Below are 17,215 nucleotides of genomic sequence, written 5' to 3'. Positions count from 1 at the left end.
CAGTTTTTTTCCTGTAGCACTTTGAATATATTAATATATTACTTTCTTTCTTTTCTTTTTTTTTCAAGATGGAGTTTTGCTCTTGCTGCCCAGGCTGGAGTACCATGGCACAATCTTGGCTTACTGCAACCTCTGCCTCCCGGCTTCAGGTGATTCTCCTGCCTCAGCCTCCCGAGTAGCTGGGATTACAGGCATGCACCACCACAGCCGGCTAATTTTTGCATTTTTCTTAGAGATGGGGTTTCACTATGTTGGTCAGGTTGGTCTCCAACCTGATCTTAGGTGATCCACCTGCCCAGCCTCCCAAAGTACAGGGATTACAGGTGTGAGCCACCATGCCCAACCAGTATATTACTTTTAATGACAAAACAGCAATTGCTTTTGCACCAACCTAATATTACCGCATTCCCTCCTGTCCTGTAAGGTTTCCACCGAAAAGTTAGCTTCTAGTCGTGTTGAAACTCTCTTATATCTTATTTGCTTCTTTTCTCTTGCTGATTTCAGGATTATTTTATTTGTCTTTGCTCTTTGATGGTTTGATTATAATATATTTTGTGGTAGTCTTATTTGGATTGAATCTCATTGGTGGCTTTTGACTTTCTTATACTGGGATAATTTTTCTTTATAGTCTTGAAGTTCTCTGAACTTCCTTAAAACAGCAATTTCAAATTATTTGTCAGATAGTTCATGGATCTCTCTCTCTTTACGGTCAGTCACTGGCACTTTGTTTTACCTGTTTGTTGATATCTTGTTTCCCTGATTATTTTAAATTCTTGTGGTGATGTGGTCTTGTGCACACTGAAGAAGCAGATATTTATTCCAACCTTTACATGACTTTATTATAGGACATCCTTTAATGATAAATTCTAGGCAAGTCTTCTGTTGTGGTCTCTAAACCCGTAACTGCTACAGCTGCTACAGTGCTAGAAGAACCCTAAGCCCAGGATTGCTGCAACAGACACTGCACCAGGCTGGAATCTATTTGCTGCAGAGGCTGGCATCATGTTGAGCTGAAATCAGAGTCACTGGTTGCTGAGGTTTACCTGTCCTTGTGGATTATTTTGAGCCCATGGCTGCCATAGTTCATTGTCAGTGATGTAAGCCAGAACTTGAGTCTATTTTGCTGTGGCTGGGGATTTCTATCTGGTGCTGGAGTAAGTTTAGAGGCTGAGTTCATGGGAGGCAGCCTGTAGTCAGGAACCATGGAGGTCTGTTTGGTGCTGTGTTTTACTGTGGTGGCTTCAATGTTGGGTTTTAAGACAAAGTTGTATGTTTACTTTCCTTTTTATCTCCAAAATGAACAATATAGCAGCACTGTACTACCTGAAGTTTGGGAAGGGTAATGTGAATAGCGTAAAACTGTCCTTCTTATCCCCTTCAATGTGCTTTTCTTATTATTCAGCTATAATCAGGCACTGTAACCTCCCACCTGGTTTCTTTCACTGATGTGAAGGTATTTTTGAGCATGGATAGTTGTTCAGATTGGTGTTTCTGCAGGGGGACAATTGCTGGAAAGTCCTACTCTACCATCTTACTCTTTTCTTCCTATCTACTAGTTAAATTTCTTATATCTATAGGATTTTTTTAAAGCTATTTATCTTTAAGCAACTGCAGTATTTTTCTAGAAAAAAATGTTCATTTCCTCTGATTTTTCTAAATTTGTCATAAAGTTTTTATTATACTCTCTTTAAGAGTCACAGACTGTGCTGTATTGATAGTTTTATGCCCTTAACGTTTTTAATACTGTTTATTCGTGCCTTCTCCCTTTCTTCTTCTGGCTTGCTTTGTCCCGATATTTTCAATTTTTTTTCTTCAAAAATGTGCTTTTGGCATTGTTAATCTTTTCTATTTGTTCTTACTGTATTCTTTTTCTGCTAATGTATTATAATACATTCATTTGTGCTTTTTTAACTTCTTAAATCAATGATTAGCTCATTAGTTTTCAGACCTCCATTTCTTATGTGAACATTTAACCATATAAATTTCCCATCAAGTACTGCTTGAGCTGCAATAAACAAATAATTATGCAATTCTACATACTTTCTGTTTCCATTCATGATTTATTTATTAACCATTGGGCTACTGGAAAGTGTCTGAGAATGTGTGTTTGTGTTTGTGTACGTGTATTTATTTTGAAATGTACATTTTATTTTAAACTTAGTTTTTGTTTTCAATTTCTATGTCAAAGACATTATGATTAGAGAATAGATCTTTATGATGATACTATTCCTTTAAAAATTCTTCATTCTTTTACAGTCCTGTACATAGTTTTCTCCATATCACACACATAATTAAATTTGTGTTTTCTAAATGCTTGTCCTTGATTCTAAATATAATCACTAGATCAACTAGCAATTTTAAATATATTTTTGTTAGTACTTTGCCTTATCTATTGATTATTATTAGAGGCTTACTAACAATTTTTAATTTTGGGGTGGTTGGTCAAATTTTTCTTGCAATTCTGTTAATTTTTGTCTCATGCATTTGACATGAGACAAAAAATATAGCTATGGTATTACATACATGCTGTCAAATCTCAGGAGTTTGAACATCGAGCTAACAGTTTTGCCATTTACATAACCCAATAAACTGTAATTTACCTTTAATTTTCACTAATTATGAAGAGTGGAAATTTCAAAATAGACCAAATTAGTATAGCTCTAAGTTGCATTTAATCAAGTATTGTAGATACCTAGGTGATAGTCTACCCAGAGATTCTAATCTTATATGAAAATTAACTTATGACTCAAATCCTTTAATATAGGCTAGGTGATCACTACCAAGTTTTTGTTCTAGAGTCACTGACAGATTACAAATAGGACCCAGTGCATTGTATCAGTATGACAGATGAGAATCTGGTTGGTTACTCGCAGGTATTTCAGTTAATTAAAACACTTCTTCAAGCTGAGAGGCAATAACAAAAGTGGTTGAAAGATGGTTTCAAATGGTCTGAGGTGAGATAAATGTATCCTTAAAGAATTAACATCTTTTACCTCAGAGATTTAGAATTATTTATAATTATTTTCTAATATTTTTACATTATGATCAGAAAACTAATTTTTGTTTTGTTAAAGAGAATTAGAGTAAGAATAACTACATAATTATAACTGTAAAATGTTTGATCTGGTAATTCCAGACACAAGGCATGATTATATTTCAGAGTCTTCTAGTGCTTTGTGGGGGTCATGTGATCAATTCTGGCTAATGGTGTCCCTTCCAGGCTGAAGGTTTTAATTGCCAATGTGAGACACCCTACTGCTGTCTTCCATTGCTGCAGCATATGCAAAATCATTTTGCTATTTGATGCTTTGATGCTTTGATGCTGAGATAACAGCATCAAAGAATGGAGATTGTACTGGGCTAGTCTTTGAGTGACTATACATGATAGAGGACCTTGATGATTTAAGTTTGACATGTAATATAAGGAAGAAATGATTCTTTGTAAGCCAGTAAGATATTGATTTTCTTTTGTATTGCAGCATAATTTATCCTATTCTAACTGTCGATACTGCAATTGATCCAGCTATTGGTCCTAGGAAGGGCAGGGCCTAAGTGATATGGCTTTTGCTTAGTGGTTAGAAGGCAGGCAGAAATAAAAATTATATAAAGCCTGGAAAGTTGGCAGTACATGTTTTGCCACTAAAACTTTTAGTAAAAATTTTAAGTGTGCTAGGTTAAGAAGCATACTGTGGGTTTATTACATTTGCATCTGTAGCAAAAGAGGCTTTAAACTGTAGTATGTGCTTGTTAGTATTGGCAATATTTAACAGTATGTTACAAGAAAGTTATGAGCTTAGGATGCAACTGGCAGTTTTGCAAGGAGAAATGAGAGGGAACAAAGATTTCTAGAAAGTTGAAAACTTTTAATATTGAAAATACCAAAGGATTATGTATTCTATACAGTAAGAAATACAACTAAAGTCTTCTTTAAGTGATAAAGATTGATTAAAACTCATCCTTAATCAAAGTAGCTGACTGGAGGACCAAGTCAGCAAGTAGATAACCACATGACAAATACAGGATCTAAGAGATAACACTGGAATTGAGCAAGGATGTGACAGGGAGCCTCTGAGGCACTGATGGTAAGGGGAACAAACAGCCAGGCTGGAGAGGGCTGGCTTGGAGCTAGGAGAGATTCCCATTGCAGGAAAAAGGTAAACAGAGGACTCTCAGCAGCTTACATTTTACCTTGGACACTTGAAATCCTAGCTAGAGAAGGGCCCCTTGGTCCTCACAGGCTGTGGGCTTAATCTCTACACATCATATGTATCAAAATATCACCATATACCCCATAAATATGTAAAATTATTATGTTCAATGAGAAAAATACTTGCACGCCACTTCTTACAGCTCACCGTCTATAAGTTAGTCACATAGTAGAAAACAAGTCTGAAAAAGTTAGAATTTATTCTGCCGTCTATTACTGGGGTAGAGAATTAGATTGGCTTTTGAGGAACATGTGATAATCTGTCACCATCCATCTAAATTTTCTCATCTGAGTGCGCCTTCAGTCTGTTGCCCTGTGTTGTTTTGGTTGAGGTGTGTGATGTATATTTGGCTTCACACGTATATGTATTTGGAAAGTAGAGAAACATTTTTATAGTGTTTGTAATAACTGTGGGCATTTTACTTTGATACTTAAATAGTAGTTTTTTAAGGTTAGTTGCAATGTGGAGTCTGATATCATACCAATGTAATTTTTTTACCTTGTACACTTGTGAGACGATGAGGGTAAAAAGGCAAATAGTGTCTTCCTATAATCATAAAAATACTTTTTACTTTTCAAATACCCTGAAAGAATCTCGGGGATCCAACAGGCCCAGCCAAAATCATTCGTATATTATAGATAATAATCTTGATTTCTGCCTTTATCTTAAGACTAAAATTTTTTCTTTTATTTTTAATTAACATATAATCTTTATACACATTTATTGGATACAGAGTGATATTTTGATATGTGTTTATAATATGTAGTGATTAAATCAGAGTTATTAGCATATCCATGACCATAATCAAACATATATTATTTCTTTCTATTGTGAGCATTCAAAATTCTCTCTCCTAGTTTTTTGAGATTATACAATAAATTATAATTAGCCATATTCATTCTACAGTGCTGCAGAATACCAGAACTCATTTCTTTTATCTAGCTGTAATTTTGTATCTGTTAACCAATCTCTCCCCATCCCCCCATCCCATACCCTTCCCAGTCTCTGATAAAATTCTTCTCTCTACTTCCATGAACTTTAATATTTTTAGCTCTCACATATGAGTGAGGACATGCAGTATTTATCTTTCTTCACATTTTGCTTAACATAATGTTCTGTAGACTTATACATGTTGATACAAATGACAAGATTTCACTCTTTTAAATGGCTGAATAATATTCTATTGTGCATATGTACCACATTTTCTTTATCTGTTGATAAACATTTAGGTTGATTCCATATATTTGCTATGTGAATAGTGCTGTATAAAATGGGGGTGCAGGGTTTTTTTTGATATACTGATTTCCTTTCCTTTGGATAAATACTCAGTATAGTAGTTCCATTTGTATTTTTTTGAGGAATCTCTGTACTGTTCTCTAAAATGGATGCACAAATTTACACTCCCACAAAGAGTACATAAGAGTTCTTTTTTCTTTACATCCTCGCCAACATTGGATATTTTTTGATAATAACTATTCTAACTGTGGTGAGATGATATCTCTTTGTTGTTTTGAGTTGCATTTGCCTTATGATTAGTGATGTTAAGCATTCTTTCATATATTTGTTGACAATTTGTATGTCTTTTTTTGAGACGTGTCTATTCAGACCCTTTGTCCATGTTTTCACCAGAATTTTTTATTATTGAGTTGTTTTATTTCTCATATATTATGGATATTATTATCTTATCAGATGAATAGTTTGCAAATATTTTGTCCCATTCTACAGGTTTTCTATTTACTGTCTTGATTGCTTCGTTTGCTTTTTAATGTAGACACATTTATATATTTTTAGTTATTTTGCCTATGATTTTGAACCTTAGTCATAAAAATCTTTGCCTAGACCAATGTCCTAAAGCATTTCCCCTATGTTTTTATCTGGTTGCTTTATGGTTTTTGGCCTTACATTTCAGTCTTTAATCAATTTTGGGTTGATTTTTGTATGAGATGAGAGATAGGAGCCTGGTTTTATTCTTCTGCATATGAATATCCAGTTTTCTCCACACTATTTATTAAAAACACTGTCTTTTTACCAACGTTCTTGGCACCCTTGTCAAATATGAGTTAGCTATAAAACTGTGGATTTATTTCTGGGTTATCTATTCTGCTCCATTGGTCTTTGTGTTTCTTTTTATCTTAGTACCATGCTGTTTTAGTTATTATAGCTTTATAGTATATTTCGAATGTGCTAGTATGATGCCCTGAACTTTGTTGTTTGTGCCAAGAATTACTTTGACTATTTGAAATCTTTTATGGTTCCATGCAAATTTTAGGATTTTTTTTGTTTCTGTGAAGAATGTCATTGGTATTTTGATAGGCATTACATTGAATCTTTCTATTGCTTTCAGTAGTATGGTCATTTTAACAATATTAGTTCTTCCAATTCATGACCATGGAATATCTTTCCATTTGTTTGTGTCCTCTTCATTTTCTTTCCGTGATATTTTGTAGTTTTTTTTTTTTTTGTACAGGTATTTTACCTTTTTGGTTAAATTTATTGGTAGATATTCTACTTTTTGTACCTATTATAAATGGGATTTTTCCTTTCTTCATTTCAGCTCATTTATTATTAGTTTACAGAAACATTCCTTATTTCTGTAGGTTGATTTAGTATCCTGAAACTTGACTTATTCGTTTCTTACTTCCAAGAGTTTTTTGATGGACTTTTGATTTTTCTATATAATAAGATCATGGCATCTGCAAATAGGGAAAATTTGACTTTCTCCTTCCCAACTTAGATGCCCTGTACCTTTTTATTATTTTTATTTTTAGCCTAACTGCTCTGGTAGAATTTCCAGTACTATATTGAGTGAGTGGTAAAAGTGGTTCAATTCTTAGAGAAAAAACTTTTAGCTTTCCCGATTCAGTGTGATGTTTGCTATGGGTTTGTTATATACTGCCTTTATTGTATTGAGGTATACTTTGCCCATACCTAATTTATTGAGAGTTTTTATTATGACAGGACCTTGGATTTTGTTAAATAATTTTTTATACTTATAGAGATGACCATATGGGTTGTTTTTTTCTTCATTCTTATGATGCGATAAATCACATTTATTGATTTGCATATGTTGAACTATCCTTGTATCTCTGGAATAAATTTCACTTCATCATTGTGTATAATTTTTTTGATGTGCTGTTGGATTCAGTATGCTACTAGGTTGTTGAGGAATTTTTTATTTTTGTTTGTCAGGAAAATTGGCCTATAGTTTGCTGTTGTTGTAGTACCCTCATCTGTTTTTAGTATCAAGGTTATGCTGGCCTCATTAAATTTGTGTGGAAAACATTCCCTCACCTTAAAGTTTTTGAAATTGTTTGAAAAGAAGTGGTGTTAGTTGTTCTTTTAAAGTTTCATAGAGTTCAGCAGTGAAGCTATGTGGTCCTGGGCTTTTATTTTTAGTAGTGGTTCAATCTCTTCAATCATTATTGCTATGTTCAGATTTTCTATTTTTCCTTGGTTCAGTCTTGATAGGTTTATGTATCCAGGAATTTATCCATTTTCTTTAGGTTTTCCAACTTGTTGGCAAGTAGTTGTTCATAATAGTCAGTAATGATTCTTTATATTTCTGTAGTATCAGTTATGATGTCTCTTTTTTTGTTGTTGCTGATTTTACACATTGGATCTTCTCTCCTTTTTCCTTATGTAGATTATCTAGTGGGTTTGTCAACTTTATCTTTCGAAAAAACAAAATTTTCTTTTTGTTGATCTTTTAAATTATTTGCCTCAATTTTATTTGTGCTCTTATCTTTATTATTTATTTTCTTCTATTTTTTAGGGGCTTAGCTTGTTCTTATTTTCTAGTTTCTTGAATTATATTATTGATTTGTTTAGTTGAAATTTTATGTTTTTTAATGTAGGTAATTACTGCTGCAAACGTGCCTCTTTATACTGCTTTTGTTGTTGGTTACAGGTTTTGGTATGTTGTGTTTCTATTCTCATTTGTTTCAAATAATTTTTAATTATTTTCTTAAATTAAAAATTTTAAATGACTCATTGTTTATTCAGGAGCATGTGGTTTAATTTTCATATATTTGTGCAGTTCTGAATTTATACGGTTTATTTTGTTATTGATTTCTAGTTTTATTTCATTGTCACACAAAAATAATTTCCATTTTTAAAAACTTCAGATTTGTTTTATGGCTTAACGTACTTTCAATCCTGTATAATTTTCCATGTGGTATTCAAAGAATGAGTATTCTGCAGCAGTTGGGTGAAATATTTTGCAAATGTCCATTAGGTCAATCTGGCCTGTGGTACCGTTTACATCCCATGTTTCTTCATTGCTTTTTTGTTTAGATAGTCAGTTCAATGTTGAGATTGGGGTATTGAAGTCCCCAAATAGTTTTATATTGATATCTGTTTCTTTCTCTAGCTCTAATAATATTTACTTTAGATATTTGGGTATTGGGTGCATATATATTTACAATTGTTATATTCTCTTGCTGAATTGATTTCTCTCTTTCTTTAAGAAATGGAGTCTCATTCTGTCTCCCAGGATAGAGAGCAGTAGTGTAATCATAGCTGATATTATTGAATTGTCCATCGGTATTTTTTGTATCTCAGTGAGTTTTCTTATAACCATTATTTTGAATTTCTTTTCTGACATTTTATATATTTTGTTTTCTTTGTGGTCTCTTACTTAACAATTATTGCTTTTTTTTGAAGGGGTCATGTTTCCTTGCTTTCTATATTTCTTGTGTCTCTACATTAATTTCTGCACATATGGTTAAACAGCTGCCTCTTCCAAATAATGGAGTAGCTTTCATTGGGAAATACTTATTCCTATAGATGGGTCCCAGGGTGTCAGTTTGGTGGAGTGCATTGACTTTGTTTTTGTGTGTAGTTTATTTAGTTGTAATTGACGTTAGTGATGTTTGCAAGTGTCTCAATGGCCTAGGTTGTAGAAGTTTATGGCATCAGTGGCATGAGCACATGGCTGCTTGGTTAGCTTGGGGGCATGTCTATTGGGGGCATGTCTGCCAGACTATTTTTTTGGCCAAAACATAGCTTCCCAGTGCTTTGGTTGGCATGGCGTTGGCTTCCCTGTTTTGCAGGATCATGACCGTTCTTGGGCCCTGGCTCTGAAAAACCAGGGTCGTGGCATTGCAGTCATCCATGTAGGCTTGGAGCCCCAAGGCTGCTGAGGCACAGTAGCAACTGGCCTCCAGCTCAGGGCACACTTCAGCTGTGGTTCTGGTTTTAAGATAGTGCTGTGCTGCAACAGTTTGGGTCATGGGAGGATTTAGAGAGCACATCCTGTACTCCTAATTCTGAGCAATGCAGCTGTATAAATTCCAGGCAGCCTCCCAAACTGGGCTTGGGGATTATGAGGACTGTGATTCGACTGTAGTAAGAACTGCAGCTATCTGCGGTGGCAATGGGGGATGGTGGCAGTCTTCTGCTTACCTTTTCCCACAAAGGGAAGTTATTTTTGGCTCTGAGCTGATCCAAATGGGAGAAATGGGTTGGCAGAGGCAGGGTGCTTTCCTTCCCTCTTTATGCTTCCATCCTCAGACCTCCATGCTCTATAAGGATACCACTCCCTTGTTGCAGCAGTATTTCCCAAACACTTTAGTTGAATTTTAGTTGTTTATTTATTGCCTTGGTACTTCTTTTGTGAGAGAGATGAGTGCCAGGTATCTCTAGTCAGCCATCTTGCTGACTGGAAAGTTAGTCAATTCTTTTGTGAGTTATTTTTTAGTGAAAGGACTGACCTCTTATCCCTTCTTTTTCTCTCTATTAGCTTGAATCCTGATGTGATAGGTGGAGCTATTGCAGCCACTGTATAACACATCATGGACTTGAGGTTATTTGCTTGACAGAATAAAATATTGTAAATTTTGTCAATGTTAATTTGATTTTTCTTTGGCATACAGCTACAACATACATTAACAACTATAATTTTCAGACCGGGCCCCATGGCTCACGCCTGTAATCCCAGCACTTTGGGAGGCCAAGGTGGGTGGATCGCCTGAGGTCAGGAGTTTGAGACCAGCCTGGTTAACGTGGTAAAATCCTATCTCTACTGGAAAAAAAAAAAAAAAAAGTAACTGAGCATAGTGGTGTGTACCTGTAATCCCAGCTAGCTACTAGGGAAGCTGAGGCAGGAAAATTGCTTGAACCCAGGAGGAGGAGGTTGCAGTGAGCTGAGATTTTGCCACTGCACTCCAGCCTGGACAACAGAGCAAGACACTGTCTCAAAAAATATATATATGTATATATAATTTTCATAAAACCATTACATATATATTTTTGTTTATAAAACAATTTTATAATAAGCAAATTAAAACTCATACACACACCCATTATTAGGCTTCATAGATAATATTCCAAAACATTGGCAAATATAGCTAGTCAAGTAGGTCCCTGCTGCTACTTACTGAAACAGGATATAAAGTGTAGTCATTGTGAAAAACAATTTAAAATCAATTGTCTACACTTTAGATTTTCTACTTGAGGCTCAAATATGAAGCCAAGGTCAGTTTCCTCTGTCCATAGTATCTTAATATGCACATCATGCTTTGTCTGTGCTGTAGTCTCAAGGGCCGCTTGGTGTGCTTCTATTTTATAGGCTTTGAAAATAGCATTCCATGTTTCTTTCAGATATTTCTTAAGGTACTTGAAGTAAAGTTTAAGCATGCCATATATATAGGCTGTATATTCAGTCTGGCCATCTCTAACATCCTTCAAATTCAATGACAGTCCACATGACATTTTTTATTTGATGTGATAATAGGCAAATAGACAAAATAAATTTTATTGTGTATATATATCAAGTCCGAAAGAATATAAAAATGTTAATGTTAATTTTCAGGACAGTTGGATTATGGGTACTTATGTGTATTTTCAATTTGTTTCACAGTGAACATCTATTATTTGACTAAGAAAAAAGTGTTAAAAGCAAAAAAATTTAGCAATTTCAGTAACACTAAATTGTTAAAAATAAATGCATTCTTCAACCTATGTGCAGAAAAATCCAATTACAATACAACTGTGTTATCTTATACTTCAGCAGCTGAAAAGCTCAAGAATGTGACTTTTTTTAAGATGCCCCAAGGAAAAAGTTCTCAATCAACCACAACCAAAACTTAATCTAATTTGAATAGAACCAAGCTGGGATTTGGGTATGTATTTGCTTGAGGTGTGTTACTCAATTCTCTTGATGATCTTTTGATGAAAAATTATGTTCTCTCTCTTTCTGACAGGGCTGATAGGAAGACAGCAGTGGTTTACATGTGTAAGTTATTGTCATTTCGGAATATAATTGAATGTTGATGCTAGCAAGAAATTTAAATATTATCAAATACGTGAAAAATAAACACACATTCATGATGCTCCTATATTTATAAATCTTTCAGAAAAACAGGAGAAGCATTATATGTTAAAAGTAGAAGATGGAAAAAGATATGGAAACAAATAACAAAGTCTAGTTAATGATATGCATGTGGAAATATTTAAGGGTCGAATGAACTGATGTCTGAAACATACTTTGAAATGCACTTAATGAATAATGTGCATTGGTGGATAGATAGTTAAATAGACATGTGATAAATCGTATTTAGTGATATTAATTGCAGAATCTAGGGTGGGTAGATGGGTGTTCACTTTACAGTTATTTCAATTTTTCTGTAGGTTTAGATATTTTCATAGTAAAATGTTAGAAAGAGTAGAAGACAGGAAACATAGACACTTTTAAATGCTTAGTTGGCCAGGCACGGGCCTCATGCCTATAATCCCAGCACTTTGGGAGGCCAAGGCAGGCGATCACCAGAGGTCAGGAGTTTGAGACCAGCCAGTCCAGCATGGTGAAACCCCATCTCCACACACACACACACACACACATACACAATTAGCCAGACGTGGTGTCTGTAATCCCAGCTACTAGGGAGGTTGAGGCAGGAGAATTGCTTGAACCTGGGAGGCAGAGGTTGCCACTGCACTCCATCCTGAGCAAAAGAGCAAGACTCCATCTCAAAAAAATCTAAATAAATAAATAAATAAAAAGCTTAGTATATATTTGTTGACTGACAAGGATAGCCTGGAATGAAAATATATAATGACAACTTTACTCACATTGAAAGACTTTGATTATGCACTCAATATTTCTCTCATCATGAGATATAAATTTTGTTTTTAAATTTATTTTTAAGATTCATTGAATACTTTGTGTTTTACTTTGATTATTTTACTATCACAAGAAGCAATAAGTAGTATGATTATTATGCTTCTACAGGTGGCTATAGTGAGGCTTATGGGGGTTAAGTAACTTGTCAGAGGTCATATAATCCATAGAATGGAGAATTTAACCCAAGAAATTTAGATCTTAAGCCTGCATGTTTAGCCACAATGCTATACAGATGCTTCTTGACTTATGATGGTGTTACGTCTCGGTAAACCTATTGTAAGTCAAAAACATTATAAGTTAAAGTGCATTTTATATACTGCAAATCCATCATAAACTTGAAAAATTATGTCAAACCATCATAAGTCCGAATATTCCTTGATTTATGATGAAGTTACATCCAGATAAACCCATCATAAAGCTGAAAAATCATTAAGTCAAAACATCTTAAGTCCAAGATTGTCTATACTTGTTTTGCTACAGTGTAACTAAAATGTGTATTTGACGTATGCCTTTATACAAGCAAAGCCAAATAAAGTCCTTTCTCCTCTTGCCTGATCCTCCTGACAAGACCAGACACAGCCTCTTTCACTTTCATCCCTATCTAACTTCCAGTTCTTTGGCTCATGAGTGAATAGCTAAGATTGGGACTGTTTTCCTCTGAAACTAGCTAGACAGAGATAAGCATTTCCTGCTCAGCTAACTGATTGAGACTTTTTGTGATTGCAAAACATTCCTAGCTCTGAATCCTTCTACCTGTAACTCCCCACCATAAATATCTAAGGGAAAGTCACTGTGCCTGATACTCTGATCTTTGGATCTGAGATGTTCAATATCCTGAATAAAATTAATCTCTTTACTTGTCTTGCTTTTGTCTTTAGTAATATTAAACTATCTTAATTTATGAACATAGAATAAAAAGAAAGGTAATTGAGATTAGAGATACAGTTAATAATAATCTCAATTCTGCAACTAACTAGATATTATATATCTCTATATATCATGGGACTTCTCAGCCTCCATAATCATGTGAGCCAATTGGCTCATTAAATTATGGAGGCTGAGAAGTCCTAAGATTTGTTGTCTGCAAGCTATAGACCAAGGAAAGCTGGTGGTATAATTCAGCTTGAGTCCAAAGGCCTGAGAACAAGAGGAGCTGATGGTGTAACTTTCAGTCCAAGGGCAAGAGAAGATGAGATTAGATGAGATATCCCAGTTCAAGCAGCAAGACAGAGAAAAGGGGTGAATTTCTCCTTCCTTCACCTTTTATTCTATTCAGGCCCTCAACAAATTGGATGATGCCTACCCTCATTGAGAAGACATCAACCTGCTTTACTGAGTTCACCTATTCAAATGTTAATCTCATCTGGAATACTCTCACAGACACGCCCATAGTAATATTTAATCTGAGCCACCCTGTGGTCCAGTCAAGTAAATACATAAAATTAACCACCACACTAAGCATGTGGCCTTGAGCAGACAGCAAAATTAATGATTGACATTTTTAAAAACTCTCGACAATGACAGATTGTATGTTCAAGGCCTCAAATAACTGCATAAAACATTTTACTGGAAGAAGTTTACTATACTTCTATATTCAATGCATTTTTATTTTGTATTTTTTGTGTGCCTGCTTTGCTAGGTGTTCATAAATAACACCAGTAGAACTTTTTCAGAGAACTGGTAAAGATAAATTACTTGATTTTGTTATCCAGGAAAGGAAACAGTGGCTACTGTTTCTAATTTTATATTTAGGATATGGATGTCCTTAATAACTGTTGCAGAATGGTTGATAGAATGCACACATAAATACACATAAATATAAATTCATTATTTTCAATGATGAGATTATAATGTGTTATAATTAATATTTTTGAAATTACCAATATTTTAGAGATATATTCCCTTTTATTCTCTTTTTATTATGATTTGTCAAATAAGATATTCCAGAAAACAGAATGTTTGAAATTCATGTGTTTATCACTGAGATTAAACAAATGTGAATATTTTTATCACATTTACGTCATGATTTCAGGATACAGAACGCTTCAGGCAGATTTTACAGTCTTTTCCCCACTTCCTACCCAACTTCTTTTCCACAGTCAACAGAGTTGGAGCTCTCCTACACTGAGATGAAACTTTGTGTTTAGTGGTTTTATATTTTTTCAGCTTTTTATATCCTTTCCATTCATGTGTTTATATCTTGGCTACTTATATATTAAGGTTTTTTTATACTCTCTTTACCCATGCTTATTTGGAAGTTATACATTATAGTTCTATTATTTTAGAAGTTAAAAGGCACATTTTGACCTAACAGCATTCAAAGTTAACTAACATCTTTCTTCTACACAACACAAAGAACGTTAAAAAGTTTGATTCACATTGCCCTCCCCGATGGTCAATGTGACTAGTGTTAAATATATTCATGTCAACTTGTATATTTACCTTCCCCATTTTATAAATATTTTCAGGATGTCAATAGTATGGTGGGGTAGGAGATATCAGCTTTCATTTTTCCTAAAAACAAGTAGGCAGCTATTAACATCCACAGACACAAATAGTCTGGGGAGGGTTCATGTACATAATTAAGAACCTACAGCAACACAGTGGAGAGAAAATAATAACAACACAGAAAAGATTACTGGAGAGATCAGCATACCTGAAACATATTAGCCACACAGCAGCTGCCACGAGGGTCCCCAGTGGCCTGCTCTACAGAGAATCCTGGTGAGGACCTCAACAGCCACTGAGGCAGCCGAGACTTCCTGCAGCTTTTTCAGAGGAAGTCCCTTTAGTGTTCATCCACACAAACCCCAGCAGTTCCTTCTGCCGAGAACACTGGCAGCTTTAACCATTAAGTAATCCAACAGAAAAATGCAAATCAAAACCACGGTGAAGTATCACTTCATACTTGTTAGGATGGCTTTTATGAAAAAGTCAAGGTAACAAGTATTAATGAGGATGTTGCACAAAGGGAACCCTTATACTTTGTTGGTGGAAATGTAAATTGACATAGCCATTATGGAAAAGAGTATGAAGGTTCCTCAAGAAATTATTAATGGAACTACCATATGATTTAGTAATCTCACTTCTGGGTATACAGCAAGTCCTCAATGTCATTGATAGGTTCTTGGAAACTGACTTTCAGCAAAGAGAAGTATAATGAAACCAATATTTTCTTTTCATCAGCGTGATAATGAAACAATGTTGAACAAAACATTATTCAAGGAACTGCTGTACCTCAATTTGCTTAAAGTCACTGTTTCCAAGAACCTATCAACAATATTAAGTGAGAACTTACTGAATTCCAAAAGGAAATGAAATCAATATGCCAAAGAGATACTGCACTTGCTGTCATGTTCGTTACAGCATTATTCACAATTGCCAAAATATGAAGATGATCTACGAGTCCATCAACGAGGGACTAAAGAAAATAAAATGTGACATATATGAACACACACACACACACACATGCACGTACACGAATATTATTGTACTTTAAAAAGAATGAAAGAATGAAGTCCTGTATTTGTGACATTTGTGAATCTGGAGGACATTATGCTAAGCCAAATAAATCCAACATAGAAAGACAAATACTACATGATTTCACTTATATATGAAATATTTTTAAAAGTTGAACTTACAGAAATAGAAAGTAGAAGGGTGTTAAGTTACCAGGGGTTGGGGCGTGGGGCAAATGGGAGATGTTGGCCAGTGAGTACAAACTTGCAGTTATAAGGTGAATAAGTTCTGTAATCCTAATGTACATTAAAAATAACGTATGTTTAAAATTTGCTAAGAGAGTTGATCATAAGTATTCTCACCATACTCACACATACTTACAAAGGCAGTTGTGAAGTAATGGATAGGTTAATTAGCTTGACTGTAGAAACCATTTTACAACATATACATGTATCAAAACCTCACATTGTGCACCTTAATTATATACAGTTTTTATTTGTCAAATATACCTCAATAAAGCTGAAAGAAGTATTGTTTTAAAGTTAATACTTACTTAGATTGAACAAAAATCACTTTGCTCATATTTTCTTCTTCTGTTTCATACTTTGTTTCTAAGTCCCATCTTCTTATTAAAATATTTCTTGTTGAATTCCTTTCATCCTGCCTGGCAAACTTGGGCTGTCTGAAAATGACATTTTTCTTTTTCCTTCAAGTTCTTTAAACTGCCTAGGTTGACAGCTGATTTTTCTTCCACACTTTAAAGATATTATTCCGTATTCCTTTGTCCTCTTGATGTTTAAGAGAAGTATGCCTTCAGTCTAATTATTCCTCCTCTGTAGGAAATCTGAGTCTTTCTGTAATTGTTTAGGAGGTGTTATCTTTGGTTTTCATATTCAGAAATTTTGGTATGATGTATCTAGATATTGGTTTTGTTTATTTACCCTGCTCAGGGTAGCGTAGGAGCTTAGATAGAAGCTTAGGAGCTTCAGATAGCTTAGGAGGCCTGGTGTCTTTTATAAATTCCAGAGACTTCTAGCATTATCTTCTAAACATTCCTTCTTTCACTTGCTTTCTGTTCTCATCTGATGATGATAATAATATCAAATATATGTTAAATATTTGTTTTAAATTCTATATCTCTCAAACTTACTTTCCTACTTCTTATTTCATTATCAATTTGTAGTGCTTCCTGGTAAACTCTTTAGATTTATTTTCTGAACACTACATTACTAATTGTGTCTAATGCATGGTCTAAACTGTCCACTGAGGGTTTATGATTAATAATAGTATTTATTTTGGGAGGTTGTTTGTCTCTTTCCAAATGTCTGTTCTTGTTTCATGATGACCTATTACTTTTTGGTGTTTTCTATTTTTTAATCTATTAAATTATGGAAATATATCATATCATTGATTGTCTAGATTTTCA

The sequence above is a fragment of the Gorilla gorilla genome, chromosome 12 (genome assembly GCF_029281585.2).
Source record: "Gorilla gorilla gorilla isolate KB3781 chromosome 12, NHGRI_mGorGor1-v2.1_pri, whole genome shotgun sequence".
NCBI lineage: Eukaryota > Metazoa > Chordata > Mammalia > Primates > Hominidae > Gorilla > Gorilla gorilla.
The sequence above is the reverse complement of the archived record's forward strand: the minus strand, read 5'-3'. Positions refer to the sequence as shown.